At 45.4% G+C, this 13,744-nt stretch overlaps 1 pseudogene; it reads right to left on the bottom strand.

Moving 5' to 3' along the window:
- Nucleotides 1–1,828: 1,828 nt before the first annotated feature.
- The window catches only part of LOC115200673 (methylcrotonoyl-CoA carboxylase beta chain, mitochondrial-like), a 30,428-nt pseudogene continuing 18,512 nt past the window's right edge, over nt 1,829–13,744 (bottom strand).

The raw sequence follows: 13,744 nt of genomic DNA, 5'->3' as shown, positions 1-13,744 counted from the left end.
TTAGCTGGTCACTCACAAGGGTTTCAAGTATTTTCACCAGGGGTGACAGCTTTGAGATTGGCCTATAGTTATTAATAAGACTTGGATCTCCCCCTTTTCAAAAGTGTTAGGTCAAATACTGATTTCCAGATCTTTGGAATTTCATTAGATTCCAGGGTTAGATTGAACAGATATGTAAGTGGTTCAGCTATGAAATCACTGCCAGATTTAAAAAGCAGGGATCAAGAAGATCAGGACCTGCAGGCTTTCTCTGATCTAAGGATTTCAGGGCTTTTATGTACCTCCTGCACTGAGAATGGCAAAAAGCTAAAAGTTTGACCAGCTCTCACTGGTTCAGGCCAACACAGGTGCTCGGCGTCTGGTGCTCGGCGTCTGACCTGCTGGGTGACTGAAGGAAAATTAGAGTCTGTCGGTCCTGTTGGTTCTGATAAAGAGCAAATACCTGCACATGTGAAGCTTGGTTATGTAAGATACTCTGTAAGAGTCCCCAAACACTGCAGTGTAAGAACTGTAAAGGATTTGGCCATGTTTCACGGACAGACAGACGGAGTATATTGAAGAACGGTGTGTAGAAGGACGACGGTGTTGCAATTTGTGGTAGGGATCATGATCCCAGAGTTCCTGGAGTGCCCTGTAAGGGTGAAGGAGATAGAGGTGGCAAAAGTTAGAGCGACCACCCGATTGCTAACTGGGAAGTCCTTGTGACACGTTGAAATTCTACAGTACGTTACCATTTTCAATTAATATCCCAATGATCATTTAATATATTTCACTGTTCTGTTTCAATCAAATAAAATGGAGATTTAACAAACATTGACCAGCATCAATACAGGCTGTTTCAAATCATGTTACCAAGTGTTCTAAAACCTCAACAATTACAAACTATTAATTTGGTGAGGATATCGAGAAAACAATGCTTCTGTAAATATTATAATGAAACAAAAAAAAACACAGGTTTCCATGTGTGGTCAATTCATTTAATTGGTGAACACCAGAACGGTAATCCAAATCTGGAGAAAATTGAAGCAACATACAACAAAATTAAAACAGTTAGTTAGAAGAGACTCCCAGAGGCGATGTGATATGATCCTGATGTTTGACCATATCAGAAGGAGTAACAGGCACTGAATGTGATTAAGGAGGACACTTAGTATTCTGACTTGAGGTTCGATTACTTATCTTACTTATCTCAGACTTTATCAGAAGGTCTCCTTATTGACACTGATTAATGATTTATGCTGAAGTCAGAGTTGTGTGAATGTCCCCCTTACAGAATACAGATACAGTTGAACAAAGCTGACAGTTTAATTAATAGCTTTTCCAGAACAAATTATTCTTCTATGGTCAGTCACCACACACACACACTACGACAACACTGCCTGGGTTGTACAAATATACTGGTTCTACAAAATTCATGATTGTCCCAAATGCCTCCCTACATAGTGCGCTACATTTGACCAGGGGCCCATGGCGGTAGTAGTGCACCTTATAGGGACTAGGGTTCCATTTTGGGACATCGCATACAGGATACAGTCCTGTAGACTCTACCGTACAGACTGGCTCCAGAGTCTGGTCCTCTAGTGGTCAGTGGAGTTTAGTCGTCCTCTAGTGGGCCCGTGGATGTTTAGTCTGTCCTCTAGTGGGCCTGTGGAGTTTAGTCTGTCCTCTAGTGGGCCCGGTGGCTGTTTAGTCTGTCCTCTAGTGGGCATGTGGATGTTTAGTCTGTCCTCTAGTGGGCCTGTGGATGTTTAGTTCTGTCCTCTAGGGGCCCGTGGATGTTTAGGCTGTACTCTAGTGGGCCCGTGGATGTTAGTCTGTCTGTGGATGTTTACATCCGGAACACTCCGACAGCGTGTCCTCTGTGTCGGGGCATTGAGTGTAGCACTGAGACTCATTCCCAGAACCAGACGGGTGTCAGCCGGGTCGATGATACCGTCATCCCATAGCCTACACAGACGGGCAGAGACAAACAGAACATGGAAGATAAGGAAACATACGCTAAAACTCACAATAGATTTTATTATTATTATTATTTTTTAACTGCATTGTTGGTTAAGTGCTTTTATTCAGCATTTCACTGTGAGGTCTACTACACCTGTTGTATTCAGCATTTCACTGTAAGGTCTACTACACCTGTTGTATTCAGCATTTCACTGTGAGGTCTACTACACCTGTTGTATTCAGCATTTCACTGTGAGGTCTACTACACCTGTTGTATTCAGCATTTCACTGTAAGGTCTACTACACCTGTTGTATTCAGCATTTCACTGTAAGGTCTACTACACCTGTTGTATTCAGCATTTCACTGTGAGGTCTACTACACCTGTTGTATTCAGTATTTCACTGTGAGGTCTACTACACCTGTTGTATTCAGCATTTCACTGTAAGGTCTACTACACCTGTTGTATCAGCATTCACTGTGGTGGTCTACTACACCTGTTGTATTCAGCATTTCACTGTGAGGTCTACTACACCTGTTGTATTCAGCATTTCCACTGTGAGGTCTACACACTGTGTATTCAGCATTTCACTGTAAGGTCTACTACACCTGTTGTATTCAGCATTTCACTGTGAGGTCTACTACACCTGTTGTATTCAGCATTTCACTGTGAGGTCTACTATACTGTTTGTATTCAGCATTTCACTGTGAGGTCTACTACACCTGTTGTATTCAGCATTTCACTGTAAGGTCTACTACACCTGTTGTATTCAGCATTCACTGTGAGGTCTACTACACCCTGTTGTATTCCAGCATTTCACTGTAAGGTCTACTACACCTGTTGTATTTGGTGCCTGTGACAAATCAAATTTGATTGAGAACTCTTCATAATTCATTATAAGCACATTAATAATGCCATCATAGACCGCCTTTTGAACCATGCATCATATACTGGGTGATGCTGATATCTCACCTTGCGCTGGAGAAGTACGGGCTTCCTTCCTCTTCAAACCGTTTGACGATGGGTTCCTTCATGGCGGCCTCCTGCTCTGCTGTGAACTGAACAAGAAACATTGGTTATATTAGTCCTGTAACGCCTAGATCAGCCTGATCCAACCTTCCCCTCAGGGACCCCCAGTCGATCCAAACCTCTCCAACGGGGACCCCACTGAGATATGGTGGAGTAATACTGACCTCCTATCCTCGCTGGTCTTTAGTCTAGATGTTAATCCACTGGGGTATGGTGGAGTAATACTGACCTCCTATCCTCGCTGGTCTTTAGTCTAGATGTTAATCCACTGGGGTATGGTGGAGTAATACTGACCTCCTATCCTCTCTAGTCCGCTGGTCTTTAGTCTAGATGTTAATCCACTGGGGTATGGTGGAGTAATACTGACCTCCTATCCTCGCTGGTCTTTAGTCTAGATGTTAATCCACTGGGGTATGGTGGAGTAATACTGACCTCTTATCCTCGCATGGTCTTTAGTCTAGATGTAATCCACTGGGGTATGGTGGGAGTATTACTCACCTCCTATCCCTCGCTGGTCTTTAGTCTAGATGTTAATCCACTGGGTATGGTGGAGTAATACTGACCTCTATCCTCGCTGGTCTTTAGTCTAGATGTTAATCCACTGGGGTATGGGGAGTATTACTCACCTCCTATCCTCGCTGGTCTTTAGTCTAGATTTTAATCCACTGGGGTATGGTGGAGTAATACTGACCTCCTATCCTCGCTGGTCTTTAGTCTAGAATGTTAATCACTGGGGTATGGTGGAGTAATACTGACCTCTCTATCCTCGCTGGTCTTTAGTCTAGATGTTAACTCCACTGGGGTATGGTGGAGTAATTACTCACCTCCTTGCCCTCTCTAGGTCCGCTGATCTTTAGTGATGGTAGCTAGGACGGTGGCAGCCTGCTCTCACCATCACAGAGATACGGGAGTTGGGCCACTGTACAGAAACCGGGGGCTGGAGCAGAGGAGGAGACATCTTGCTTAATGTACATGAGGAACAAAGGTCCCTCTAGCTACCAGGAAAGAAGGGCCTAATCCTAGGACCAACCTTCAGTAAATATTTCTGTCCATATAGGGAAGGGATCATCAACTAGATTCAGTCGCACGACAATTTTTTAAACATTTACATTATTTTTTTGTTTGTTTACATTTAGTCATTCAGCAGACGCTCTTATCCAGAGCGACTTACAGTAGTGAATGCATACATTTCATACATTTTCTTTCTGTACTGGTCCCCCGTGGGAATCGAACCCACAACCCTGGCGTTGCAAACACCATGCTCTACCAACTGAGCTACAGGGAAGGCTAGTGTGTAGGGTTTTTCTTGCATGGATGGTCGGGGTGCCAGAACATAATTACAAATACATTTCTAGACTTCAAATTGACCGCAAGAATCCCCAAACAAATGTTAGACTAAAACAAAATCATTTCAAACCTTGCTTTTACATTTCCGTCTCTATTATGTGTGGGAACACACACGTAAATTAAAAATCCCTTGTGAGCTGATTTCCTGGTGTTTTTTACACTCTCATGTCCAACAATGAAAATTCCACTTGTTATTTTTCGCTCAGTACTTAGGGGGGCAGATAAACTCCCCCGGGCCACAAGTGGGGAACACATATTGGATATACCCGTAAGCTTGACAAGGACCTGTCATTAATGACCTGTATCTATGTAGTGTGTAGGGTATACTATGTAGTGTGTAAGGTATACTATGTAGTGTGTAAGGTATACTATGTAGTGTGTAAGGTATACTATGTAGTGTGTAGGGTATACTATGTAGTGTATACGATGTAGTGTGTAGGGTATACGATGTAGGGTATACGATGTAGTGTGTAGGGTAGTGTGTAGGGTATACGATGTAGTGTGGTAGGGTATACGATGTAGTGTGTAGGGTATACGATGTAGTGTGTAGGGTATACGATGTAGTGGTGTAGGGTATACTATGTAGTGTGTAGGGTATACTTGGTAGTGTTGTAGGGTATACTATGTAGTGTATAGGGTATACTATGTCGTGTATACTATGTAGTGTATACTATGTAGTGTATACTATGTAGTGTGTAGGGTATACTATGTAGTGTGTAGGGTATACTATGTAGTGTGTAGGGTATACTATGTAGTGTGTGGTGTGTAGTGCATACTATGTAGTGTGTAGAGTATACTATGTAGTGTATACTATGTAGTGTGTGTAGGGTATACTATATACTATGTAGTGTATACTATGTAGTTGTAGGGTTATACTATGTAGTGTATGTAGTGTGTGTCGGGTGTACTATGTAGTGTGTAGGGTATACTGTGTAGGGTATACTATGTAGGGTATACTATGTAGTGTGTAGTGTATACTATGTAGTGTGTAGGGTATACTATGTAGTGTGTCGGGTGTACTATGTAGTGTGTAGGGTATACTGTGTAGGGTATACTGTGTAGGGTATACTATGTAGTGTGTAGGGTATATACTGTGTAGGGTATACTATGTAGGGTATATACTATGTAGTGTGTAGGGTATACTAAGTGTGTAGGGTATACTATGTAGTGGTCGGGTGTACTATGTAGTATGTAGGGTATACTAGTAGGGTAACTATGTAGTGTTAGGGAATACTGTGTAGGGTATACCCTGTAGGGTATACTATGTAGTGTGTAGGGGTCTACTATGTAGGGTATACTATGTAGTGTATAGGGTATACCTATGTAGTGTATACTATAGTGTATACTATGTAGGGTATACTATGAGTGTGTAGGGTATACGATGTAGTGTGTAGGGTATACGATGTAGTGTGTAGGGTATACGATGTAGTGTGTAGGGTATACGATGTAGTGTGTAGGGTATACGATGTAGTGTGTAGGGTATACTATGTAGTGTTGTAGGGTATTACTATGTAGTGTGTAGGGTATACTATGTAGTTTTAGGGTATACTATGTAGTGTGTAGGGTATATCTGTAGTGTGTAGGTATACTATGTAGTGTGTAGGGTATACTATGTAGTGTGTAGGGTATACTATGTAGTGTGTAGGGTATACTATGTAGTGTGTGGGTGTGTAGTGTATACTATGCAGTGTGTAGGGTATATTATGTAGTGTAGACTATGTAGTGTGTGGTGTGTAGTGTATACTATGTAGTGTGTAGGGTATACTATGTAGTGTAGGACTATGTAGTGTGTGTAGGGTATACTATATAATATGTAGTGTATACTATGTAGTGTGTAGGGTATACTATGTAGTGTATGTAGTGTGTCGGGTGTACTATGTAGTGTGCAGGGTATACTGTGTAGGGTATACTATGTAGGGTATACTATGTAGTGTGTAGGGTATACTGTGTAGGGTCTACTATGTAGGGTATACTATGTAGTGTGTAGGGTATACTAAGTAGTGTGTAGGGTATACTATGTAGGGTATACTAGGTAGTGTGTAGGGTATACTATGTAGGGTATACTATGTAGTGTGTAGGGTATACTATGTAGTGTATAGGGTATACTATGTAGTGTATAGGGTATACTATGTAGGGTATACTATGTAGTGTGTAGGGTATACAGTGTAGTGTGTAGGGTATACAGTGTAGTGTGTAGGGTATACTATGTAGTGTGTAGGGTATACTGTGTAGTGTGTGGTGTGTAGTGTATACTATGTAGTGTATACTATGTAGTGTGTGTAGGGTATACTAGATAGTGTATACTATGTAGTGTGTAGGGTACACTAGGTAGTGTGTAGGGTATACTATGTAGTGTGTGTAGGGTATACTAGATAGTGTATACTATGTAGTGTGTAGGGTACACTATGTAGTGTGTCGGGTATACTATGTTGTGTGGCGGGTGTACTATGTAGTGTGTAGGGTATACTGAGTAGTGTGTAGGGTATACTATGTAGTGTGTAGGGTATACTATGTAGGGTATACTATGTAGTGTGTAGGGTATACTAAGTAGTGTGTAGGGTATACTATGTAGGGTATACTATGTAGTGTGTAGGGTATACTATGCAGTGTGTAGGGTATACTATGCAGTGTGTAGGGTATACTATGCAGTGTGTAGGGTATACTATAGTGTGTAGGGTATACTATGTAGTGTGTAGGGTATACTATGTAGTGTGAAGGGTATACTATGCAGTGTGTAGGGTATACTATGCAGTGTGAAGGGGTATACTATGTAGTGTGTAGGGTATACTATGCAGTGTGAAGGGTATACTATTTAGTGTGTAGGGTTACTATGTAGTGTGTAGGGTATACTATGTAGTGTGTAGGGTATACTATGCAGTGTGAAGGGTATACTATGTAGTGTGTAGGGTTTACTATGTAGTGTGTAGGGTATACTATGTAGTGTGTAGGGTATACGATGCAGTGTGTAGGGTATACTATGCAGTGTGTAGGGTATATTATGTAGTGTGTAGGGTATACTATGTAGTATGAAGGGTATACTATGTAGTGTGTAGGGTATACCTGTAAGCTCTGCCACACATGCCGTAGTTGCCCGCTCCATACGAGCCGCCGATGATCACCGTGATCTTGGGCACGTTGGCACACGCAACCGCTGTGACCATCTTAGCCCCGTCCTTGGCGATGCCACCTGCCTCGTACTCCCTGCCCACCATGAAGCCTGCAGAGAGAGACAGAGAGGGGGAGGACAGGGACAGAGAGAGAGAGAGAGGGGGAGGACAGGGACAGAGAGAGGGGGGAGGGCAGGGACAGAGAAGGGGGAGGACAGGGACAGAGGGAGAGGAGGACAGAGGGAGAGGAGGACAGGGAGAGGGAGAGGAGGACAGGGACAGAGAGAGAGGGGGAGGACAGGGACAGAGAGAGAGAGGGGGAGGACAGGGACAGAGAGAGAGAGAGGGGGGGAGGGCAGGGACAGAGAAGGGGGAGGACAGGGACAGAGGGAGAGGAGGACAGAGGGAGAGGAGGACAGGGACAGAGAGAGAGGGGAGGACAGAGAGAGAGGGGGAGGACAGGGACAGAGAGAGAGGGACAGGGACAGAGAGAGAGGACAGGGACAGAGAGAGAGGGGGGGGGACAGGGACAGAGAGAGAGGGGGGAGGACAGGGACAGGAGGACAGAGAGTGAGAGTGACACAGGGTCAGAACACAAAACAAAAAAATTAAACATTGAACTTCATACACCCTGCCAGCCATGTCTTGTAGAAGGAATCAATCTCGTCTGTACTTACCCGTGATGTTTTGTAGAAAGATAAGTGGAATATTTCTTTGACAGCATAACTCTATGAAATGAGTTGCCTGGAACGCAGTAATGCAGAACTCATTATGTACATAGTGATTTACTGTGAATTAAAAAGATCCTAGTCTATAATCATGTGTCAGATCAACTTCCTCAACCTGCGTAAACTTACTTTCTTAGCAGACTCTGAGAACAGGACTCCGTTGTTACCAATGATTCCAACAGGGTACCCAAATATCCTGGAGAACCCTGGGAACAGACAGGAGACGGAATTAACCACACCCGTACTTCAACGACACACAGGTCTAATCACACCTGTACTTCAACAACACACCTGTACTTCAACAACACACAGGTCTAACCACACCTGTACTTCAACACCACACCTGTACTTCAACAACACAAAGCATTCTCTCAAGACATGCAGGGTTATATCCACATACTGGATGTATTTTAAGGTTCTGTACTGTAGATGTTCACCACATGACTAAAAGTATGTGGACACCTGCTAGTCCAATATCTCATTCCAAAATCATGGTCATTAATATTGGTCAGGGCTCTGTGCAGGCCAGTCAAGTTCTTCCACACCGATCTTGACAAACCATTTCTGTATGGACCTCGCTTTGTGCACGGGGGCATTGTCATGCTGAAACAGGAAAGGGCCTCCCCCAAACTGTTGCCACAAATTTGGAAGCACAGAATTGTCTAGAATGTCATTGTATGCTGTAGTGTTAAGATTTCCCTTCACTGGAACTAAGGAAAACAGCCCCAGACCATTATTCCTCCTCCACCAAACTTTACAGTTGGCACGATGCATTGAGGCAAATAGTGCTCTCCTGGCATCCGCCAAACCCAGATTTGTCTGTCAGACTGCCAGATATTGAAGAGCGATTCATTACTCCAGAGAACGAGTTTCCACTGCTCCAGAGTCCAATGGCGGCGAGCTTTACGCCACTCCAGCCGACGCTTGGCATTACGCATGGAGATCTTAGGCGTGCACCTGCTCGGCCACGGAAACCCATTTCATGAAGCTCCCAACGAACAGTTCTTGTGCTGACGTTGCTTCCAGAGGCAGTTTGGAACTCGGTAGTGAGAGTTGCAACCGAGGACAGATGATTTTTACGCGCTACGTGCTTCAGCACTCGGCGGTCCCGTTCTGTGAGCTTGTGTGGGCTACCACTTCGCGGCTGAGCTGTTGTTGCTCCTAGACGTTTCCACTTCACAATAACAGCCCTTACAGTTGACCGGGGACAGCTCTAGTAGGACAGAAATGTGACAAACTAAATTGTTGGGAAAGGTGGCATCCTATGACGGTGCCACGTTGAAAGTCACTGAGCACTTCAGTAAGGTCATTCTACCGACAATGTTTGTCAATGGAGATTGCATGGCGGTGTACTCGATTTTATACACCTGTCACCAACAGGTGTGGCTGAACTCCAAACACAGAGACGCATACAAAGCTCTCCCTTGCCCTCCATTTGGCAAATCTGACCATAATTCTATCAAAAACTAAAGCAGGAAGTAGCAGTGACTCGCTCAATACAGAAGTGGTCAGACGATGGATGCTACAGGACTGTTTCGCCCAGACTGGAATATGTTCCGGGATTCATCCATTGAGCAGTATACCACCTCAGTCACCGGCTTCATCAATAAGTGCATTGACAACGTCCCTACCGTACATACATTTCCCAACCAGAAGCAATGGATTACAGGCAACATCCGCACCGAACTAAAGGCTAGAGCTGCCGCGTTCAAGGAGCGGGACAGTAATCCGAACGCTTATAAGATATCCCACTACGCCCTCAGACGAACCATCAAACAAGCGAAGCGTCAATGCAGAACTAAGATTAAATCCTACACCGGCTCTGACGCTCGTCACGTGGCAGGGCTTGCAAACTATTACGGGCTACAAAGGGAAACCCAGCCGCGAGCTGCCCAGTGACGCGAGCCTACCAGACGAGTTAAATACTTTTTATGCTCGCTTCGAGGCAAGCAACACTGAAGCATGCATTAGAGCACCAGCTGTTCCGGACGACTGTGTGATCACGCTCTCCATAGCCGATGTGAGCAAGACCTTTAAACATTCACAAGGCCGCGGGGCCAGAGGGATTACCGAGACGTGTACTCAGAGCATGCACGGACCAACTGGCAAGTGTCTTCACTGACATTTTCAACCTCTCCCTGACCAAGTCCGTAGTCCCTGTTCCCAAGAAAGCGAAGGTAACCTGCCTAAATTATTACCGCCCCGTAGCACTCACGTCGGTAGCCATGAAGGGCTTTGAAAGGCTGGTCAATGCTCACATCAACACCATCATCCCAGAAACCCTGGACCCACTCCAATTCGCATACCACCCCAACAGATCCACAGATGATGCAATCTCTATTGCACTCCTCACTGCCCTTTCCCATCTGGACAAGAGGAATACCTATATGAGAATGCTATTCATTGACCTCAGCTCAGCATTCAACACCATAATGCCCTTCAAAGCTCATCACTAAGCTAAAGACCCTGGGACTAAACACCTCCCTTTGCAACTGGATCCTGGACTTCCTGAAGGGCTGCCCCCAGGTGGTGAGGGTAGGTAACAACACTTCCACCATGCTGATCCTCAACACGTTGCCCCTCAGGGGTGCGTGCTCAGTCCCCTTCTGTACTCCCTGTTCACTCATGACTGCACGGCCGGGCACGACTCCAACACCATCATTAAGTTTGCAGACGACACAACAGTGGTAGGCCTGGTCACCGACAACGATGAGACAGCCTATAGGGAGGAGGTCAGAGACCTGGCAGTGTGGTGCCAGCATAACAACCTCTTCCTCAACGTGAGCAAGACAAAGGAGCTGATCATGGACTACAGGAAAAGGAGGGCCGAACAGGCCCCCATTCAAATCAACGGGGCGGGTAGAGTTTCAAGTTGTGTTACTTTTTATTATATTTTTTACTTTATTTAGGAAATCTTAACTCTATTTATTGAACTGCATTGTTGTTTAAGGGCTTGTAAGTAAGCATTTCATGGTAAGGTCTACACTTGTTGCATTCGGCAAACGTGACAAATTTGATTTGAAATAGCCGAATCCACTAATTTGAAGGCATGTCCACATACCTTTTTATATATAGTTAAATGTTAAACGTTTAAATGTAAAATCAGGGCTCTCCCTAAGATTTGTGGTTCTAATGTAGGCCTTAGGTTGACAAGGGGAAGATCAGGAAGGAGTCAGTCAATTTCCCCTTCAGGAAGTTGGAGCATTTAGCATTTTTTAAAAACCTGTAACTGCCATTTCCTGAAACATAAGAGTTTTAAATGATATGATACAATGTAGCCAACACAGTAGTCTTGTGTTTGATCCTAAATGAAATTGAGGTGGTCTCAATGACACACATTTTTCTCGGTTAAATTTAGAGGCAATGATTCTAATTAATAGCTGTCTTTATGTGGATAGTCCAGTGAAAATGTAAACTGTCTTTTTCTTAATTTTGTTGGGGCAAAAATTTGGAATAATTAAATTACTGGATGTAATATAATAGTCTAGCTTACTGTAGGCTATGCGTAGGCGCCAACTACCGTTGCGGCGATCAAAGCATGTGCTGGCAAGTAAGTGTTCTCGCTTAGTTCACTAAACGCTGTAGCAAACTTCCTTCGTCGTAATGACGCCTTAGCTAAGGAGCCAGCTATGACATGAGTGGTTATACGCTTCACCAACACATACAACACCTTCTCCTCACAGATCAGTGGTATCAGAGGAAGTAGAGAGCTGCAGCGCAAGGGAGGAAAATAGGACTACTTGGGGTTCACCAACCCTAACCCCAGGCAGTATAAACCCCAGGCAGTATAAACCCCAGGGAGTATAAACCCCAACCCCAGGCAGTATAAACCCCAGGCAGTATAAACCCCAGGGAGTATAAACCCCAGGCAGTATAAACCCCAGGCAGTATAAACCCCAGGCAGTATAAACCCCAGGCAGTATAAACCCCAACCCCAGGCAGTATAAAACCCCAGGGAGTATAAACCCCAGGGAGTATAAACCCCAGGCAGTATAAACCCCAACCCCAGGCAGTATAAACCCCAGGCAGTATAAACCCCAACCCCAGGCAGTATAAACCCCAGGTAGTATAAACCCCCAACCCCAGGCAGTATAAACCCCAGGCAGTATAAACCCCAGGCAGTATAAACCCCAACCCCAGGCAGTATAAACCCCCAACCCCAGGCAGTATAAACCCCAACCCCAGGCAGTATAAACCCCAACCCCAGGCAGTATAAACCCCAGGGAGTATAAACCCCAGGAGTATAAACCCCAACCCCAGGCAGTATAAACCCCAACCCCAGGTAGTATAAACCCCAACCCCAACCCCAGGCAGTATAAACCCCAGGGAGTATAAACCCCAGGCAGTATAAACCCCAGGCAGTATAAACCCCAACCCCAGGCAGTATAAACCCCCAACCCCAGGGAGTATAAACCCCAGGCAGTATAAACCCCAGGCAGTATAAACCCCAGGCAGTATAAACCCCAGGCAGTATAAACCCCAGGCAGTATAAACCCCAACCCCAGGCAGTATAAACCCCCAACCCCAGGCAGTATAAACCCCCAACCCCAGGCAGTATAAACCCCAGGCAGTATAAACCCCCAACCCCAGGCAGTATAAACCCCAACCCCAGGCAGTATAAACCCCCAACCCCAGGCAGTATAAACCCCAGGCAGTATAAACCCCAGGCAGTATAAACCCCAGGCAGTATAAACCCCCAACCCCAGGCAGTATAAACCCCCAACCCCAGGCAGTATAAACCCCAGGCAGTATAAACCCCAGGCAGTATAAACCCCAGGCAGTATAAACCCCAACCCCAGGCAGTATAAACCCCAACCCCAGGCAGTATAAACCCCCAACCCCAGGCAGTATAAACCCCCATCCCCAGGCAGTATAAACCCCCATCCCCAGGCAGTATAAACCCCCATCCCCAGGCAGTATAAACCCCCATCCCCAGGCAGTATAAACCCCAACCCCAGGCAGTATAAATCCCCAACCCCAGGCAGTATAAACCCCAACCCCAGGCAGTATCAACCCCCAACCCCAGGCAGTATAAACCCCCAACCCCAGGCAGTATAAACCCCCATCCCCAGGCAGTATAAACCCCCAACCCCAGGCATTATAAACCCCAGGCAGTATAAACCCCCAACCCCAGGCAGTATAAACCCCAGGCAGTATAAACCCCCAACCCCAGGCAGTATAAACCCCAGGCAGTATAAACCCCCAACCCCAGGCAGTATAAACCCCCAACCCCAGGCAGTATAAACCCCCAACCCCAGGCAGTATAAACCCCCAACCCCAGGCAGTATAAACCCCCAGGTAGTAGAAACTGATAGTGACCAGCCTAAACCCCCATGTAGTAGAAACTGATAGTGACCAGCCTAAACCCCCAGGTAGTAGAAACTGATAGTGACCAGCCTAAACCCCCAGGTAGTAGAAACTGATAGTGACCAGCCTAAACCCCCAGGTAGTAGAAACTGATAGTGACCAGCCTAAACCCCCAGGTAGTAGAAACTGATAGTGACCAGCCTAAACCCCCAGGTAGTAGAAACTGATAGTGACCAGCCTAAACCCCCAGGTAGTAGAAACTGATAGGGACCAGCCTAAACCCCCA

Source organism: Salmo trutta, chromosome 9 (genome assembly GCF_901001165.1).
Source record: "Salmo trutta chromosome 9, fSalTru1.1, whole genome shotgun sequence".
Lineage (NCBI taxonomy): Eukaryota > Metazoa > Chordata > Actinopteri > Salmoniformes > Salmonidae > Salmo > Salmo trutta.
Note: the sequence above shows the minus strand (reverse complement) of the source record. Positions and strands in the feature narration are given on the sequence as shown.